Source organism: Pristiophorus japonicus, chromosome 4, assembly GCF_044704955.1.
Source record: "Pristiophorus japonicus isolate sPriJap1 chromosome 4, sPriJap1.hap1, whole genome shotgun sequence".
NCBI classification, from domain to species: domain Eukaryota; kingdom Metazoa; phylum Chordata; class Chondrichthyes; family Pristiophoridae; genus Pristiophorus; species Pristiophorus japonicus.
In genome coordinates, this window is record NC_091980.1 from 85,855,038 (window position 1) to 85,872,422 (window position 17,385).

Here is a 17,385-nt window from a genome sequence, read left to right on the forward strand (position 1 = left end):
TGCACCTTTATTGCACGCACCCCTAATTTCCTGTTTGATGCCCTCCCCAACATCACTACTACTGTTTGGAGGTCTGTACACAACTCCCACTAACGTTTTTTGCCCTTTGGTGTTCTGCAGCTCTACCCATATAGATTCCACATCATCCAAGCTAATGTCCTTCCTAACTATTGCCTTAATCTCCTCCTTAACCAGCAATGCTACCCCACCTCCTTTTCCTTTTATTCTATCCTTCCTGAATGTTGAATACCCCTGGATGTTGAGTTCCCAGCCCTGCTCATCCTGGAGCCACGTCTCCGTAATCCCAATCACATCATATTTGTTAACATCTATTTGCACAGTTAATTCATCCACCTTATTGCGGATACTCCTTGCATTAAGACACAAAGCCTTTAGGCTTGTTTTTTTAACACCCTCTGTCCTTTTAGAATTTTGCTGTACAATGGCCCTTTTTGTTCTTTGCCTTGGGTTTCTCTGCCCTCCACTTTTCCTCATCTCCTTTCTGTCTTTTGTTTTTGCCTCCTTTTTGTTTCCCTCTATCTCCCTGCATTGGTTCCCATCCCCCTGCCATATTAGTTTAACTCCTCCCCAACAGCACTAGCAAACACTCCCCCGAGGACATTGGTTCCGATTCTGCCCAGGTGCAGACCGTCCGGATTGTACTGGTCCCACCTCCCCCAGAACCGGTTCCAATGCCCCAGGAATTTGAATCCCTCCCTGCTGCACCATTGCTCAAGCCACGTATTCATCTGAGCTATCCTGCGATTCCTACTCTGACTAGCACGTGGCACTGATAGCAATCCCGAGATTACTACTTTTGAGGTCCTACTTTTTAATTTAGCTCCTAGCTCCTTAAATTCATTTCGTAGGAACTCATCCCTTTTTTTACCTATGTCATTGGTACCAACGTGCACCACGACAACTGGCTGTTCTCCCTCCCTTTTTAGAATGTCCTCCACCCGCTCCGAGACATCCTTGACCCTTGCACCAGGGAGGCAACATACCATCCTGGAGTCTCGGTTGCGGCCGCAGAAACGCCTATCTATTCCCCTTACAATTGAATCCCCTATCACTATCGCTCTTCCACTCTTTTTCCTGCCCTCCTGTGCAACAGAGCCAGCCACGGTGCCATGAACTTGGCTGCTGCTGCCCTCCCCTGATGAGTCATCCCCCTCAACAGTACTCAAAGCGGTGTATCTGTTTTCTCATTGTGTTTCATGGGCCGGCATGTTTCTATGTTTCTATGAAAAGTGACAGCAGCTGCAGTGAGTGCTGTAGCCGATCAAACGGGCTGCATTACAGGTACTCACAAGGTCAGGTTCAGTAAACGCAGCCAATCTCGGGCCTGAAGTAGGCCTCGGAGTCGTGCCAAGTGGCTCCGCGTCGTTAATGTGAGTGGAGCTATAGAAATAAGAGGAGATTATCTGATTCCAGCCCAGCCAGCACCTCTTGAGGGACAGCGATGCATCTAGGAGGGTGGCAACAGCTCTACAACTCTTTTGTTGAGAACAAAACAAACATTAAATCAAGTGGCCCCTGATTAAAGAGGACGGGAACACTCCAAACAGTCTTCAAGTGCCCTTTTTTGTTTTTTTTCAGTGGGGGGGGGGGGTTTTGTGTTTTTTTTGTGTTTTTTTGGGGGCACTAAAACATAAATTATACAAGTGCCCCCTGGCTAAAAGGGGAAAGGGACACTAAAACCCGGCAATAAAACAAAGTAAACTTTAAAACATTTAAATTAAATTAAAATTTGGTTGCCGGGGGTGATGATGCACTCCAGTCCCTCCGGCGCCCACCTCTCACGGAAGGCCACGAGCGTATCAGAAGACACCGCATGCTCCATCTTCAGGGACACCCTGGCTCGGATGTAACCGCGGAAGAGAGGCAGGCAGTCGGGCTGAACGACCCACTCGACCGCCCACTGCCTGGACCGGCTGATGGCACACTTGGCCGTGTCCAGGAGCAGTCCGACGAGGAGGCCCTCAGACCTATCTGCTCCCCTCCACACAGGGTGCCAAAGATCAGGAGTGTGGGACTGAAGTGCAACCAGAATTTGAGGAGCAGCACCTCCAAATAGTGGATTGGGGCTGCAACTTCGCACATTCCATGAAAATGTGGAACATGAACTCTTCCATACCGCAGAAATTACAGGCGGCCTGGAAGTCCGTGAACTGACTTAAAAATTTAATGCATGGGACTGCTCTGTGCACCACTCCCCAGGCCAAGTTCCCAATAAATAGTGGGAGGACTCCTGTGTAGAGTGCACTCCATCAAGGACCCCCGCCTCCTCCGGACAGCAAGATGGTGTGCCATGGCATGTCTGGACGGCAGACGAGGATGGCAAGGTGGAGAGTGTGCAGGAGCAGCCCGTACAGGAAACCCCTCCGCGCAGAACTGAAAGGCATGGAGGGGATTTCCGCAAGGCGGCTCAAGTTGTGAGGCACCGGCTCCCGAAGGAGGTTTCGGGGATTGGCGCCGATGAGGAATTCTGTCTGGACAGGGGTCAGTTCGGACGGGATCTCCCCACATGCTTGAACCTCCTCGACACACCTAACGGAGTCAGGGCCCAGCGCTGTTTTTAGCGACTCGATGACATTGGCCGCGCGGCAGACGTCGGCCCAGTTTAGGCGCCGTGCCAGCATGTCTGTTACCATTCAGCCCGCTCCTCTGCCATCGAGCAGGTCCCTAACCCTGGTCACCTCGGCAACCACAGCCCTCTCGTCCGCCTGCCACCTGAAACCGCGGTCGTGGAGGTACGGATTCCTGAGCAGCAGTTCCTGCAGGACAGCCGCCATTCCAGACGGTGGAAAGCTGCGCTTGGTGGCGACTTTGTTCCAGACCCTGATGAATTCCTGGTAAAAGACAGGCAGCCCCTGCATGGCGGTCCTGACGCCCACCAGATTCACAAACAGGAGCTGCATGTCATAATTAAGGCAGTACTGCTGGCGAAAGAAAAACGTCGCCAGCGCATACCATCTAGGAGAGTGGCAACAGCTCGACAACTCTTTTGGGGGGAACAAAATTACCATTAGATCAAGTGCCCCCCGATCTGGGGGACACACCAGACGCTTTTAACGGCCTCGTTATTTTTTTTTAATGTTTTTTGATTTTTTTTGAGGGCATTAAAATTATATATTTTACAAATGCCCCCTATAAAAGGGGAGGGGGACACTAAAACCCCAGCAATTAAAACAAATGAAACTTTAAAACATGTAAAATCAAATTAAAATTTGGTTGCCGGGGGTGATAATGCACTCCAGTCCCTCCGGTGCCCACCTCTCGCGGAAGGCCGCGAGCGTACCGGTGGACACCGCGTGCTCCATCTCCAAGGACACCCTGGCCGTGATGTAAGAGCGGAAGAGAGGCAGGCAGTCAGGCTGAACGACCCCCTCGACCGCCCGCTGCCTGGACCGGCTGATGTCACCCTTGGCCGTGCCCAGGAGCAGTCCTATGAGGAGGCCCTCGGACCTACCTGCTCCCCTCCGCACAGGGTGCCCAAAGATAAGGAGTGTGGGACTGAAGTGCAACCAGAATTTCAGGAGCAGCCTCTTTAAATAGCGGAACAGGGGCTGCAACCTCACACATTCAGTAAAAACGTGGAACACGGACTCTTCCAGACCGCAGAAATTGCAGGCGGCCTGGGAGCCCGTGAACCGACTTAAAAATTTGTTGCACGGGACTGCTCCATGCACCACCCTCCAGGCCAAGTCCCCGATAAATAGTGGGAGGACGCCCGTGTAGAGTGCCCTCCATCGGGGACCCCCACCTCCTCCGGACAGCAAGATGGTACGCCATGGCGTGTCCGGACGGCAGACAAGGATGGCAAGGTTGAGAGTGTGCAGGAGCAGCCCGTACAGGAAACCCCTCCGCACAGAACTGAATGGCACGGAGGGGATTTCCCCGAGGCAGCTCAAGTTGTGAGGCGCTGGCTCCCGAGGGAGGTTCCGGGGTTTGGCGCCGATGAGGAATTCCGTCCGGACGGGGATCAGTTCGGACGGGATCTCCCCACGTGCTTGAGCCTCCTCGACACACCTAATGGAGTCAGGGCCCAGAGCTGTTTTTAGTGACTCGATGGCATCGGCCGCGCAACGGACGTCGGCCGTATTTAGGCGCCGCGCCAGCATGTCTGGCGCCATCCAGCCCGCTCCTCCACCATCGAGCAGGTCCCTGACCCTGGTCACCTCACCAGCCACAGCCCTCTCGTCCGACTGCCACCTAAAACCTCGGTCGTGGAGGTACGGATTCCCGAGCAGCGGCTCCTGCAGGACAGCCGCCACTCCAGCCGGTGGAGAGCTGCGCTTGCTGGAGACTTTGTTCCAGACCCTAGTGAGTTCCTTGTAAAAGACAGGCAGCTCCTGGACAGCGGTCCTGACGCCCCCCAAGCTCACAAATAGGAGCCGCGTGTCGTAGTTGAGGCCATGCTGCTGGCGGAAGAAATACATCGCCAGCGCATGCCACCTAGGAGGGGGCTCGACGTAAAGGTATCTCTGCAGGGTCTGAAGATGGAAAGTTGCTAGCTGGGTGCTGACGCACACCGATGACTGACCGCCCTCCCTAAGCGGGAGACTTAAGACCGTGGCAGAGACCCAGTGCTTCCTGTTGTTCCAGAAGAAGTCCATCAGCTTCTTCTGTATCTTGGCGACAAATGCAAGGGGAGGGGTCAAAGTGACCAGCCGGTACCACAGCATAGTGGCCACCAGCTGGTTTATGACTGGCGCTCGACCCCTGTAGGACAGCACTCGGAGCAGTCCTATCCAGCGCCCTAGGCAAGCGGCGACCTTGGCCTCCAGCTCTTGCCAGTTCGCCGGCCAGGCTTCCTCGTCGGGGCTAAGGTGGACTCCCAGATAGAGGAGATGGGTCATGCTCCAGGCAAAAGGCTTGAGCTCCTCCGGCAGAGAGTCCACCCGCCACTGACCCACCAGGAGTCCGGAACATTTCTCCCAGTTGATCCTGGCGGAGGATGCGGCCGAGTAAATCTCCTGGCACTCACGCATCCTCCGCAGGTCAACGGGATCCTCTACCGTGAGGAGCACGTCATCGGCGTAAGCCGAGAGGACGACCTCCACGCCCGGCCCTTGCAGAGCCAGTCCCGTCAACCTCATCCGCAGGAGGTGCAGGAAAGGCTCCACGCAGATGGCATATAACTGGCCGGACATGGGGCATCCCTGGCGCACCCCTCTCCTAAAGCGAAGGGGCGCCGTCAAGGACCCGTTAACCTTAATCAGACACTCCGCGGCGGCTTCCAAAAGTCGGATCCGGGCGATGAAATGCGTCCTGAACCCGAAAGCATGCAGAGTTCCGAACAGATAGTTGTGATCCACCCTGTCGAACGCCTTCTCTTGGTCGAGGGATAGGAAAGCGACCGACAGACCAGCCTCCTGGGAACAATGGATGAGGTCCCGGACCAGGTGGATGTTATCGTGGATTGTCCGGCCCGGGACCGTGTAGGACTGGTCGGGGTGGATCATGTGGTCCAGCATGGCGCCAAGGCGAGCAGACATCACCCTGGTGAAGATTTTGTAGTCCGTGCTGAGGAGGGAGACCGGGCGCCAGTTCTTAAGTAGGCGGAGATTGCCCTTCTTAGGCAGCAGGACGATGACTGCCCTGCGCCAAGAGAGGGGCATCTTCCCGGTCGCCAGACTTTCTCCCAGGACCCGCGCGTAGTTACCCCCCAGTACATCCCAGAACGCCCTGTGGAACTCCACGGTCAGCCCGTCCAGCCCCGGGGCTTTTCCCCTCGAGAGCCGGTCGAGGGCGCCGGTCAGCTCCGCCAGGCTTAGCGGAGCTTCCAGATTTTCGGCGCCCTCCGGGCCGACCCTCGGCAGGTCCTCCCACAAAACTCTACGCGCTTCCTCGCTGGATGGCTCCGGAGAGAACAGAGCCCCGTAATATTCTCGGGCCCTGTTGTTGACGCCCTCCGGATCCGAGACGAGAGAGCCATCGTCGGCCAGCAGCGTCAAGAGCTGCTTACGGACACTCTGTCTTTTTTCCAGCGAGTAGAAGGACGGGGAGCCGCGGTCCAGATCCCGCAGGAACCGGATCCACGACCTCACGAACGCGCCTCGGGACCCGACGAACTGCAGGTCCTTCAGTGCGGCCTTCTTCGCTTCGTACACCGTCCGCAGGGCCGGGTCCTCGACGACTTGACCGAGACGGAATTCCAGATTGAGCATCTCTTTTTCTAGGCGCCCAACCCTGGCCGCCCGCCTCTTGGTCGACCCCCTCGCATACTCTTGACAGAAGACACGGACGTGAGCCTTGCCCACGTCCCACCATAGCCTCAAGGAGGGGAAGCCACCCTGCTTCCTTCTCCAGTCGGACCAGAATCGACGGAACGAGTCCTGGAACCGCACGTCCTCCAGCAGCCGGTTGTTAAAGTGCCAGTACGCGGACCCCGTCCTCGCGCGGAGCGAAGCGAGCTCCGCCCACACCAGGTGGTGGTCCGAACAAGGCACCGGCCGCATGGAGGCCGCCGGGACGCAGGAAACGTACGCCCGAGACACGTAAAGGCGGTCGATTTTGGAAAGGCGCTGGAGTCGGGATGGAGATTTCGCCAGACGTCCACCAAGTCGAAGGACCCGACCAGGTCCCTCAACTTCTCAATCGCCGTCATGCTCTGCGGGGCACCGGAGCGGTCTCTCGCCTCGAGGGTGCAGTTAAAATCCCCCCCGAGGACAATGCAGTCGCCGGCGTCGACAGAGCCAAGAAGAGCGGACACTTCTTCGAAGAAGCGCGTTTGCTGCGGGCCGGGCTGAGGGGCATACATATTCACGAGATGGAGCGGCACGTCCCCCAGGCGAACCGTGACGTGCAGCAAGCGGCCTGGCACGGGCTCCTCGACCCCCAAGATCTCCGGCTGAAAATGCAGGGCCAGCAAGATGGCCACCCCACAAGAGGTGGCGGTGAGGTGGCTCATGCGGACCTCTCCTTGCCATTCCAGGAGCCACATGGCTTTGTCTCCCGGAACGGTGTGGGTTTCTTGCAGGAAGCACAACGCATATTTCCCCTCCCGCAGGAGCGAAAAATTGTTAAATCTACGGCGTGCCTCTCTGCCGCAGTTGATGTTGAGGCTGGCTGTGGTTATCTTCATGACAAAAGCATATTGCAGCCTCTACCTAACCTATTGTGGGGGGGGGAGTGGAGTCATTTGTTGACCTCAACTCCCTCAGCAGCCCAGTGAGGAATGTTTTGAGCCTGCGCAGCTCAAGGCTTTGCGCCTTTGATAAGGGCCCGCCCGCGGCCTTGGTTTTAGCGGCGGCGCGGACGGATCTGATGAGGAGCGCTGACTCGGACCATTTTTCCAGGGCCTGATGGGCTCGGTTGCGGCGACCCTGGCTCTCAACCATAAAGTCCCTGAGCTCCTTTGCAGGAAGGAGGGGGGACTCAGCGACGGGCACGAGGAGATCCACCGCCTCACTGGCGATGGACTCCAGATCTTCTCCCGCGCCCTCCACCGAGTCCCCGTCCCCCTCCGGGAGGTCGCCGCCAGCAGCCGGTCCGTCAACCGCACGAGGTACGGCAAACGGCCCGGCCGCTCCATCCGGCCCTGGCTCTGCCCCGATCCCACCCCCAGGATCGTCGGCAGAGGAGTCCCCACTGGGCTCTTTTAATTGTGGTGCCGGGTCAAGAAGCGGAAGAAGAAGGGGTTCCTCCTCCGCCCCAGGAACCGGGGAACATGGAGTAACCTGGTCGAAGAAATGCTCCAGGTCCTCCAAGTCCCCCAGCTCCAAAGTTGGGGCCGAGGGTTGGTGTTCTTCCCCCTCCCCGCCGCCACCCCCTGGCCCAGCGTGTGCAGATTCTTTAAAATTTTTTACATTTTCTATTTCTGCCGGATCGAGCAAGTCCCAGGGGATGTTGATTGTTGGCTGGGTGGGCTCAGGTTCGGCCTTTTCGGCCCCGCCCGCCTCAGTCCCCCAGATGCTCGACCCGGCGGCGGCGCATTCCTCCGCCGGCCCGCGCCCCCCACGACAGGCAGATCTTCCTCGCCATCCCCGGTTGGCAGAGGCTGGGCAGCCTCGACTGTCTGACCCTCCCCGGGGACAGATTCCCCCCGCCTACAGCGCGGTTTTGGGGAATGTTGTTCCCCCTCCGCCTCATTGGAGCGGCGCCTCCTTTTTTGTCTGGGGGGGCGCGGAGGCAGGGAGACCTCCATGTCTGCCGAGGCCTCCTGCTCCGCTCCCCCCTTTTGCTTTTCTTGCCCGTGCCCGAGCCCCTCTGCGGTATTGGTCAAGGGCTCGGGCACAGGCTCAGGGCAGGGGTGGGCTGAGTGCGGTAATGGGACTGTCCGGTGCACTGAGGGGACCAGCCTCGAGATGTCTTGTCTTCCTCCGTGCCTTCCTTCTGACAGGACGCTCTCACTTCCCCCCGCCGGAGGCCGTGAAGACAAAGGCCTCTGACGATGTCCGCGCACCCACGCGGACGCTACTAGGGGGACGGGTGGCGGCGGCGCCAGTCTTGGCCGCCTTTGGTGTTTTGATGGCCTTGGAGGCGGGGCAGTTCTTACGAACGTGCCCCACCTCCCTACAGGCATGGCACCGCACGCCGTCCGACGTCCAGAAGACGCTGTAGGCAGTCCCCTCGTGCACCACATTAAAAGTGCCCTCCGTCGTCTCCTCCCGCGCCAGCCGGACAAAAAGCTGGCGGCGGAAGGAGAACACGTGGCGCAGGCTGTTCTCCCTGAGGCCGAGCAGTATCGGGTTAATCCCCGACCTTACCTCCCCCAGTTGATGTTGGTGAGGGAGGAGGAGCTCAGCGGGAACAAAGGGTGGGACGTTTGATAGTATGACCCTCTGCGCGGTGGCCTCGAGAGGGTCCACTGGCAGGAATGTCCCGCCCACCGTGAGCCTCTTTTCGAGGGCCAGGGACACCGCCCGCTCTGACCCCAGGAAGAACGTAGCCTTCCCGGACATCTTGGAGGCCGCGACAATGGCCGGGGGGCCGACTACCCCAGCCATCGCCCGCACGCACTCCTCGATGCTCATTGTGGGGTGGGTGTAGCTTGTGACCCCGTTTTTTTTTGTAATAAGTCTGAACGGTGGCAGGGTAGCAGGAGGCGCCATGGCTGCGGACGCCACCTGCGCATAATTCTTTGCTGGCCCTGCCACTGGCGTAGATGGAGTCGCCATCACGGGGTCTCTTTAAGGGCTACACCCACACCAAAGTCACAGGCCTCAAAGGTCTTAAATGGCCTCGTTAAAAGTTGAGCAGAGGGAGCTCTTAAAGAGGCACACCTCTCCCCTGGTTAACGATTGGGGAGGGGCCTTGCTCCCTCTGCTCAGTTGTCTAAAAGAGATTTAATTAGGAGGAAAGGGGCTCTCAGAGAGGGAGGGGAGAGACAGAGAGACAGAGACAGAGACAGAGAGAAGAGAAAGAGGGAAGCTGTGAGGGCAGGTCTCCCCTCACAGAGATGGGTGGGTGTTGCTGGGGTGCACCCCCCAGATGGTAAGCAAAACAAAGTCTTTTGGATGGTCTTCGGGTTGGGGGCGAAGATGTCTTTACCTGGGGCAGCTGGAGCTACCCAGGCACAGCACTCCCAACGATGTTAACGGCATGTTAACGAGTCTTCAGCCAGGTAGCTCCAGCTATCCCAGGCCAGGCAATGGGGGAGGGGTGCTTCAGTGGTGTGTGGGGCCTAGTTGTGGACAAGACCCCCACACACACTTTCACACACACACACCCCCGCGATGTTCCGGCCCTCGACTAAATCTTCTTTCCTCCCCCCACCGATAAAACAAAGTCTGATTGGGGAATGCACCAGTACACCCACCTGTAGAATGGTAAAGTCTCTCCCTCCTTCCACACTGGATGGATATTGTTCTTTTCCCCCTCTCTCCAACTCTCTGTAGAAGTGATGATATACTTGCGGTTACTTCTCTCCTCCTCTCCTTCTGGATGGTCTGAAATGTAGTAAGCCCCTTCCTCCTCTTCCTGGGCTGTTCTCAGGGTTTCTCCAGGCCTCAGGAGCTCCTTCCCTCACTGCATCACAGCTCCAAATGATTAGGCCATGCTTCCAACAGCTCTCCAACACCTGTGAGCATACACACAGGTGCAGACATTACAAATGTGAATTATGACTTTTTTAAAAACTTATTTGGATGTTCAAGGACGTGATTTAATTTCCTTTGTTATTCATACACTTCTGCTGGTCAACCAAGGAACTGCATTGAGGTAATTGATAGATTCATCCACAGACTGGATTTTCCCGTTCTGTTCATTGAGAGTATGGATGAATTAGATTATCAACTTGCCGTCCAGGCTTAGAACCAGTATTGTGGGTCGGCCGCTCGTTATAGAAACTGCCCAATTTTCATTACCATTGCCATCAATGGAAATTAAAATAGAGTGTGTTCTATAAAGGGTGGCCAATCAGGAGTGCTAGTTTTATGCACAGGTGGCAAGTTGAAAATCTAACCCTTAATTTTAGAACCTGAAAAAAATAAAAGGGAAAGAAAAAAAATCTAAATTAAAAGCAATTTGCTTGATGATAATCTACAAGTGAGAAGCTACAACATGGTTAGATTATATCAAAAATATTTGGCACATGGCCTTAGTAAGGCCACATCTAGGTTAAATTTCCAGAGGTAGTTCTTTTCCCAGAGTATAGTGGACCTCTGGAACAGGCTGCCTGCTCATGTTCGGCTCCTTAAAGAAAGAGCTAGACCTGTTTCTGGTGAGTGTGGCCATCACCTTGTACATAAGGTAGGTACGGCATGGCATTATCAGGACTAGAGTGATCTCTTGGACTAGTTTCAATTGCCTAAGGGGGTCGGAGAGGAGTTTCCCAGATCTTTTTGGTTTGGGTTTGTATTTGGTTTTTTACCTCTCCCAGGAAATCACATGATTTTGGATGGGGTGCAGAGCCTATATATTATGATGCACAATGCATCGCGATTGTGTGGGACAGGCTGGAGGACCAGAGGTTTTTTCCTGTCTGGCATAGATTCATATTTTTGAGTTTGAGGGGAAATGAAAGAGGTTGTTTTCAATTCCCAGTTTAAAAGTAACAGAAAAATATTTTTCCCACTGACATTGCAGCAAACTCAATTACATAAGGTCTCAACAAGAACATTTTAATTTTGAATATAATCTGGGGAATACTCTGGGAACTAAGATGTCTCAGTGGGCTTTAATTACATATTTAAATATTTACGTCCAGGTATTGGAAAGCAGTTAATATGCCAGCCCTTGTTGCCTTTGAAGCAACTAGATTTGTTGTAAACAAGATGTTTACAGAAATACATTTTCACTGAAATCTGCTGATAAACGGATGCTTTATTGCTTGAAGTGTATCCTCAAACTATGTTTTCCACATCCTTTTTATGTGATGATAATTAATGAGTACCTCACTGAAACCATAGTATTTAATAGTTCAAAGACCTGAATGCTGAAGAATCAGTTTAGAATGTAATTGCATATAGTGAAGTCTCCCAGTATTCCAAATAAATTACCATGTGAAGGAATGGAATGACAGTCCTTTTAGAGTGAAATTACTGCCTTCTAAAGAGTAAAGACATGAGTTTCTGACCTTTATAGAAACAAATGTTTGTAGTCACCACAGTGCTTAATTTCTGTCTGCACTCTGATTCTGTTTTCTTAATTGCATTTTTAAAATTACTTAGCAACTGGAAATGATCTTGCTTGTACTGACCACAATTAATTGTTGTAAAATATCCAGCCAGTGTGAATTTTGACTTGAAATTTGAAGATTTATAGAATGCAACTTGTTCTTTGGATTAAAGAGCCTTAACTTCTCTACTTTACAATATCAACCTGTCTATGTGAGCAATGGAGACTGACACAAAAGAACTACGGAGGAGTGAGTAAATTTTCTGCTAAGCAGAAAGCCAAATAGATTAATTATGCTCCATTGATGTTTCAGTAAAATCAGTGGATTTGTGGTCCGAGCAAAGATGGCGGCACTCCAAGCCCTGCCTAAAATTCTCCGCCTCTCTACCTCTCTTTCCTCCTTCAAGACTCCCTTTAAAACCTACCTCTTTGACCAAGCTTTTGGTCACCTGCCCTAATTTCTCCTTATGTGGCTTGGTGTCAAATTTTTTCGTCTCATAATACTCCTGTGAAGTGCCTTGGGACATTTTACTACATTAAAAGCGTTATATAAATACAAGTTACATAAGAACATAAGAATTAGGAACAGGAGTAGGCCATCTAGCCCCTCGAGCCTGCTCCGCCATTTAACAAGATCATGGCTCATCTGGCCGTGGACTCAGCTCCACTTACCCGCCCGCTCCCCATAACCCTTAATTCCCTTATTGGTTAAAAATCTATCTATCTGTGACTTGAATACATTCAATGAGCTAGCCTCAACTGCTTCCTTGGGCAGAGAATTCCATAGATTCACAACCCTCTGGGAGAAGAAATTCCTTCTCAACTCGGTTTTAAATTGGCTCCCCCGTATATTTTGAGGCTGTGCCCCCTAGTTCTAGTCTCCTCGACCAGTGGAAACAACCTCTCTGCCTCTATCTTGTCTATCCCTTTCATTATTTTAAATGTTTCTATAAGATCACCCCTCATCCTTCTGAACTCCAACGAGTAAAGACCCAGTCTACTCAATCTATTATCATAAGGTAACCCCCTCATCTCCGGAATCAGCCTCGTGAATCATCTCTGTACCCCCTCCAAAGCTAGTACATCCTTCCTTAAGTAAGGTGACCAAAACTGCACGCAGTACTCCAGGTGCGGCCTTACCAATACCCTATACAGTTGCAGAAGGACCTCCCTGCTTTTGTACTCCATCCCTCTCGCAATGAAGGCCAACATTCCATTCGCCTTCCTGATTACCTGCTGTACCTGCAAACTAACTTTTTGGGATTCATGCACAAGGACCCCCAGGTCCCTCTGCACCTCAGCATTTTTTAATTTCTCCCCATTCAAATAATATTCCCTTTTACTGTTTTTTTTCCCAAGGTGGATGACCTCACACTTTCTGATATTGTATTCCATCTTCCAAACCTTAGCCCATTCGCTTAACCTATCCAAATCTCTTTGCAGCCTTTCTGTGTCCTCTACACAACCAGCTTTCCCACTAATCTTTGTGTCATCTGCAAATTTGATGTTGTTATTGTTGTTGTAAACAGGAATGTTAACAGTAATCTACCATCATGTGGGAAATGGTAGTGTAGGTGTTAAGGTACATTTGTAGGTTACTGATGCTGAGTCACAAATTCAAAAATAGGTTCAACATGGAATAAATCTTTTGTATCAGTGGAGTCAAATCATTCATTTAGCCCATTCTGTGAGGAAAGAATCAAATATCTTTATTCAGAATTAGCAGCACTGCAGACCAGGAATCAAACCTGAGACCTTCAGGTCTCTATAGCTTTGGTGCTATTCTAGACATGCCTTTTGGGAAAGCTCAACCACAAAACATTGTGCAAAAAATCTTCTGGAATGCTACTGATTTGAATGGAGTGCCGCCATCTTTGCTAGGATCACAAATCCACTGATTATACTGAAACATTAGTGGAGCATAATTAATCTGTTTAGTTTTCTTCTTGAAGGTGGTTAAGTATAAAATATAACCTGTTTTTTCGGTAAAATATTAATTTAAATTATGTACTATTATATATTTAAGATTTACTATGCTACTTGTATGATGGAATAAGATGGTTCAATGTAACTGGAAATAATTGTGGTGTTCGTAACAAAGATCTGACTGGGAAAAAAATGCGAATTTGAATTGCTGCAGCCTCTCCCTCTTTGAACAGTGAAAATTTGTGGCCCATGGAATTAATCTATTCTCCTATTATTAATTATAACTGCTTTCAGAATGACAATGAAGTAGATATGAGTGGAGCTGCACTATATCACTGCTTACTGCAGGGAGCCTTAACAGCAAACTGTGGACACTAATGATTTGCTCTCAATTGAATCTACTTGCCATTTATCTGCTTCAGTGTGTCTGGAATAAAAGCTGCTAAAAGAGAGCAGTTAAAAACAAGACACTGGATATTTTTTAATAACTTTTAACTAAAAGTTAAAACATATAACCCTAGTTCTGCCCTTTTATAAGACTATGGTAACAAAATGTAAGGCATGCTATCAAATTAATGAAGCATGGCAAGTTGAATTTGGGAATTAAAAATTAAGAGACCCCTTACCTCATCGGGGAGGGGTGAATTGGTCGAACCCTTGTCAAATTAATTTTATTTGTAATAATTAGAATATTCTATAGTTTTTATTAGTAATTTTTCCTTGCATTTATAATGGTATTACCCATGAGAACAGTTAATTTATTGCATTAAAAATGCTTAGATGATTTTATATAATAAAGGGGACAATTTAAACGTCACACTTGTCACTGGAGTTTAGTACCCGAGCTGAAGAATATGCTACTGCCTCAGCTACTTTCTATGTGTGGCCTATTTTACAGTGATTCAAAAGAATCAAATATATTTTTACTCTACATTTCACTCTGGTTTATAATTATGACACAGTTCCTCTCAATTTAGATATATTTGTTGTGTCCTTAGCAAAGACAGCAGTACTTGTCTTAAATCAGCAGGTATAAATTGTCACAGGTATTTACCAAAATGAAACTTTAATAGGCTTGCTTCACACAACAATCTGTTCACCTTATTTTATCTTGTTCAGGACATAAGTTTGAAGGTAAATTGTAAAGAAACCATACAAAATTTTGAACTCTTGACCTTTCATAAAAATGCGCAGTATGAAAGCCCATTCCTTCTCCAGACCATGTACCAACTGCTCAATCATAGATTGAACCAAGTCTATTTAAACTCCCGAGGAAAGGTTTTGCAAAATGTCTCTCTGCCCTTAAAGTTTAATCAAAGGGTCATAAAATTGCCTCTGTAAGAAGAACATAAGAACATAAAAATTTGGAGTAGGAGTAGGCCATTTGGCCCATCGAGCCTGCTCCGCCATTTAATAAGATCATGGCTGATCTGATCTTGGGCTTAGCTTCACTTCCCTGCCCGCTCCCCATAACCCTTCACTCACTTATCGCTCAAAAATCTGTCTATCCTCACCTTAAATATATTCAATGACCCAGCCTCCACAGCTCTCTGGGCTGGAGAATTCCACAGATTTACGACTCTCTGGGAGAAGAAATTGCTCCTCATCTCAGTTCTAAATAGTCGAATCCTTATTCTTAAACTATGCCCCCTAGTTCTGGATTCCCCCACGAGTGGAAACATCCTCTCTGCATCTACCTTGTCGAGTCCCCTCATTACATCAGTTGCCTTTCTTGGTCTAGCATTTCCATATTTCTAGCATTTTAGGAACCATCATGTTCCACATAGCATTCAATGGTTTCCATCTGTACTTCAGTTCTGTTCCTAATCAGATATTCATCTAGCAGGTTTGTTTGAAGTGTTAATCAACTGCTGTAACATCCTGTTTAGATTGTCTCATCCTGATTGAAACTGAATGTAGTAGCATGGTTTTTGTGGAGAACGTTATTATACTAATGTCTGTGACCCATTCTTCTTCTTTCTTTGTGTCTATGCCTTATGAGTGGTCAATACCAATGATGAATTTAAATTCTATTTTAATAAATTCAGGATCTTCTTCTACATATGTTACAGTGAAAGTAAACTTTTATGTTTATCTGAAACCAAATATTAAAGTCAGGCTAGAAATTCATTATAGCTCAGGAATGGGCAGTATAATTAGAAAAGTTGAAGAATTAGCACCAGGTACTAATGCAAAATTCGTGCTCACTGCTCAAAGAAATGATTGGAGTCCTAATTCAAATCTTTAAGCACAAGCTTATTGCGTTACACTCGAAGGTGGACCAATATCAGATGCAGTCCAATCGCGTCATGATTGCCACAGGCTTCTTCCAGTACTTAAAGGAGAGGTTCATTGATGCTGCAGAACTTCATTCTCAGCATTGCTGGCTGTGCAGCTGCCTCAGCAAGCAGCAGCAGCAGCAGCAGGTCAAGGTCAAGGAGAAGGAGCCGGAGGACTGAAGCAGCTGTACTCATGGCAGATCCACGCCTCAGGGAGAGAGCCCGCAGATTCTTCGATCAAGCATTGGAGGTGTTGGTGTTTGCTATGGAGAGACAGAGGGCGGTGCTCTACCTGGCATGTGGCAGGAGACACTCACCACAAATCATCTGCACCATGTGGAGGGAGGTAGCACAGCGCATCTCAGGCAGCACTGTGGTCCCCAGGGCCCACACACAGTATAGGAAGAAATTTAACAACCTCGCTCAGGTAGTCCGGCTGAGTGAATGCTTGTACAAATGCTACGTACCACCTTCTGAACTACAGTCTTCACTCACTGCCCAAAGTACCACACCCCCAGCACTTTTGCACCTTTCACACAATGACAGCTATTCAACTATGGCAGGCACTTCACCCAAACACACTGCTCCACACTCACTCACATACTTTTCTTCTTGCAGCCCAAGGTGGCTCACAACAGGAGGGAGCAGGAGCGCACATGCATGGGGACAAGCCGACACCCAACCACTGTCAATGCTGGAAAATAGATTTTTGGGCACCAGGTGGTGGGCACTGGTGTCACTGACTCCCTTGGGGGCAACAACGATATGTTCATTCCTACTCCTCCTTCTCACATCCCACTTCCCCCTCACCCCATAAGCATTTTGCACTTTCCAGCTAATCATGCTGCACACATGCATTTCTCCCTTCCTGAGGGAGGGAGAGTGTGAGAGGGAGAGAGAGTGTGAGAGGGAGAGGGAGTGTGGGAGGGAGAGAAAGTGTGACAGTTAAGCTAGGTGGCAACAATCAATATTTCAGATTGGACAGTCAGTGAGTGTTGCACACTCACTGATGTCACGATCCACCTGGTATTGAGGCTCCCGGTGATAACTGTTAGCACTGGCGCTGTGTGGGGGGAGGTTGAATTTGACATGCGGCACTGGATTTGCCTCGTCCCGGCGATAATGCACTAGTGTCCCATTAGCACCAGCACATGACGCTAACGGGAGGCGCTATGGTACTGAATTTTTCCCCCAATGAGATTTCTCAGAAATATACCATGTGCAAATATTCTAACAGTGGATGAAAGCTTTGAGGCAGGGAAAATCTTCAAGTATCTTTGATGAAATGGTTGCACCCCAGGTAAACAGCATTAATCTACTTTGGGCTGCTTCCAATTACTGGGAAAAAGGTAGAAAATTTTGTTTTCATCCACTGACTCCAAAATAAATCTGCATTCCTAGAGCATAATGGCTGTTTATTTTGTCCATGGCAGTGAGGCGTAGGCACTGATGAAAGCATGGATCACAGCTTAACAGCTTTCCTATCAACTGCTATGGGACTATTCTTGGCAAAAAGTGATTCGAACATGTTACTAACATGGATTTGTGCAAGCACGTGCAATAGAGAATTCAGGAGAAACTTCTTTACCCAGAGCGTGGTTAGAATGTGGAACTC